Here is a 3843-nt window from a genome sequence, read left to right as displayed (position 1 = left end):
CTGGGGGGTGTGGGGGTGGGGAGTGGGGAACTGAAGGTTTAGGGAGCCGAGACCTGCCGAGGTCGGCAAATAGTGATAAGATTTAAGGGGGCAGGTGGGGCAGGAGTCGGAGGAAGGCGCATCACAGCCCACAGAACCTTTTTAGAGGAGGAGATGAGATGGGGGTTGCGTGCAAGACCCGGGCTGGTCGAAAGCACAGCCCGAGTGTGACGAAGGGATGGGGGGAGTAGGAGGGGGCGGGGGTAGAGGTCCTGACACCCACGCTCAGAGCTCTGCATCCGCCACCACCACCCCGCCGTGCCCCAGTACCTGGAGTGGGGTGTGGAGCTCCTGGAATGACTTGGTTCCTGCTGGCTGGGGGCCGAGGGCCAGGCCACCCCCGGACTGCTGAGGAACCGCTGTTCACAAACCACTCCTACCCACCGCACGGGGGCTGGAGGAGGACTTGGCTGCGAGGATTGTGTTGTGCCCAGTAAGGGTGAGGGAGTGTATTGGAAAGGGTGAAAAATGGGTAAATCCTGGAGACAGTGGCCCAAACATTTATTACAAATTGTTTTAGCACAGAAAGCATGAAAAAGAATAGTCCATATTCCAAGTGCTCAAAGAGCCGCTCAACAAAAAATTCGTGAGTGAGAAATTGCAGCTCTAATGAAACTTTCAAATGGAAAGTAACTTCCTCAGCCCTGACGCCTAGGCCTCTACCGGAAGGTAGCAACTGGTAAAATATTTTCTTGCTGCTGCACTGCGGTCAGTGGTGTCAGACTCTTTTAGACCCGGCAGACTGCAGCCTTCCAGGCTCCTCTGTTTATGGGATTCTCCCTGCAAGAATACTGGAGTGGGTTGCCATTTCCTTCCTCACGAGATCTCCCTGACCCGGGGATTGAACCCCACGACTCCTGCGGTCTGGTGCACTGGCAGGCAGATTCTATACCGTTAGTGCCACCTTGGAAGCCCCGAAATATATCCTTAGAAAACACTTTATGTATGCGTATATTTAAATTCAATTCAGTCGCTCAGTCGTGTCTGACTCTTTGCAAAGGCATATGTTTACTGAATTGTCAATTTGCATAGAAAAGACTGCACCTTACATTAAAAATTGTTCTTTAAGTTTTTAAGCTGGAGTGTGAGATGATGAGCCGTGTTTTAGAACTCCCGCCTCCCCTGACACACACATACATTTCCAAAGCATTTAGTGCCGTAGAACACACGCTCGCCTTGTATGTTTCTTCTCCAGTGACTTAACTGGTACTTCATAGTTTTCTCCTCTTGAAAGTTTCTGCACTGGACAAGCATTTAAGCCAGGTATTCTGATAGTATTACAAGTGAACAAGATCCGTTCCACACTTGTTAATCAAAGGTCCCAGCCCTTAGCACAGAGTGGAGCCAATAGGTGTGTCCAAGCTTCTCTCCCACCTCCCTTTCTGCCTGGCAACTGCAGATGAATCCCACATCTGGATCACGTCTGGATCTCTAGTCTCAATTCCTTTTCAGACTCCATTCCTACATTTATAAGTGCTTGGTGACCATAACTAGATCTCCCCTTATTCCCTCAAACTCAGCGTGTTAAAAACTCAGAATCATCATCCCTCCCAATCCCGCCCACTCTTGTGTTTCTAATGTTAATGGCATTGTCATCCTGACGTCATCCAGACACAAAACTCTACTTTCACCTTTGACTTCCTCATGTATTCCCCATTCAGCAATTCACCAAATTCTGTTGATTTCTGCAGTTTGCCTTGAAATCACCCACTCTCCTCCATTCTCTCTTCTCTGCCTAATTGAGGCCCTGATCTCTGCTCTCCCAAGAAGTAGATTTCCAAGTGATTGCTTCCCAGAAGTGGTTAAACTTGGCAGCATGCAGCTGAATAAATGGCTAGCAGACGTATTTTGTTTGGTCTGTTAGACATCTTTAAGCAATTTTATTTTCCATGCCTTTGGGCAGGACATGTCCAACCAGCTCTGCCCACTACTCCTCATTGTTTTTCGGGACAGCCTTTATGCATTTATCTTCTCAGCCTGGCTCCTGAAGGCATTTGACTTTACAATCCCATCTCGTTCTATGCATTATAATCTGATTAAACCTCCTAAAGTGACACACCTTGCCCTCTGCTCAGATCTATAGCACTGGCTCTGGTCACCTGGCACAGTCCTCTTAATCTAGCACTGAAGGCCCATCACAGCCCAGGTGAGGTTATTTCCCATAACCCTCTGGGACTTACCATGTTCTCCCACCAACCCGATTTGCCATCCCCATCCATGCCCTGATCTCCCCACTTCCAGGTCTCTGCCAACACTGTGCCTCTCCCTCGAAATGGCATTCCCACCAGGTGTCTCTGCCCAGTTATCACCTACCCTGCAAGGCTCAATTGTGTTGTTGTCTTTTCTCTACACCTTCCCAGAACTACTAGGGCTTCTAATTAATGCTAGGAAATTTTTAAATTATTTTTAAAATATTACATACTGTTTTGTCCTCTTATTTTATCTTTATAAGCCTTTTGAAAATTTCTATTTTTTGTAAAATATACATAAGATATTAATAATAGTAGTGCGTGTATATAATCTATAGCATATATAGGCAATGCTCAAATATTTTACTACCAGAAGCATGTTTTAAGTGTTTAGAGATCACTAACTAAGAGGATGAGGGAGATCAATTTTTTTAAGGTCTTCTGTATCCCCAAAATAAGGTGCAATCCCACCCCCAAAAATTTATTTATAGGAAAATAGGAAATCACCTTTAATTCATGTCTTTGGAAAACCTGTCATGCAACAAGTTTCTCCAATTTATTTTATTTTAAAATACTTTATTTTAAGCAGCAACTTTTTTTTTTTTTTAGGAAGAGCTTGAAATATCTGAAAAACTCTTAAATTGATGCTAATTTAGAATTCTTAAGAGGGAGAGAAAGAAAATTAACACAGATGTAGTCATTATTCCTGGGGCTGCTGCTGCTAAGTCTCGTCAGTCGTGTCCGACTCTGTGCGACCCCATAGAAGGCAGCCCACCAGGCTCCTCTGTCCCTAGGATTCTCCAGGCAAGAACACTGGAGTGGGTTGCCATTTCCTTCTCCAATGCAGGAAAGTGAAAAGTGAAAGTGAAGTCACTCAGTCGTGCCCAACTCTTAGCGACCCCATGGACTGTAGCCTACCAGGCTCCTCCACCCATGGGATTCTCCAGGCAAGAGTACTGGAGTGGGGTGCCATTGCCTTCTCCGATTCCTGGGGCTATGACCTCACAATTGCAAGTGCTTGATATGTATATATACTGTGTTTATAAGCAAGCTTTTTCTAGATCACCAAAAAGTAAAAACACCATACATAGTGGTTTTATTATAAAGATCATGAAAATGCACACAGAGAAGAATGAAAATAATTGCCCTGATTACATAAATGGGTGTCTGTGGCTTGAGAAACTCTTCCTTTTTCTAAGTGGTACCAGGACACCAGTCATGGGGGTGAGTGGCAACTTGCACCTCTTTGGCCTGCATCTGTCTGCTTTTCCTAACTCACAAAGGTATCTAATAAATGAATAAGAGCCCTAACGATAGCATTATAGATATTCAAGCAACTTGGATAAAAGTAATAATGATGTGCTCTGGAAAATAGTATTAAATGACATATTGACTCTCCATGGGCGACTTCGAATTCAATTGCTTCATAAAATGAAAACAGGGAAACTGAGATTTCTAAATTGACATTTTCTTATAACATTTTAAGTATATATGTGTAACTAATGAGTTTAATATTATAATAAGCATTCCTTATATTGAAGTGTATTCATATTTTTTTAGTATTTTCTGCTTGACCAAATCCTTTTTAAGAGGGTGATGAAGTTAATGATCCTTT

Source organism: Bison bison, unplaced genomic scaffold (assembly GCF_000754665.1).
Source record: "Bison bison bison isolate TAMUID 2011002044 unplaced genomic scaffold, Bison_UMD1.0 scf7180017864174, whole genome shotgun sequence".
Taxonomy (NCBI): domain Eukaryota; kingdom Metazoa; phylum Chordata; class Mammalia; order Artiodactyla; family Bovidae; genus Bison; species Bison bison.
The sequence above is the reverse complement of the archived record's forward strand: the minus strand, read 5'-3'. Positions refer to the sequence as shown.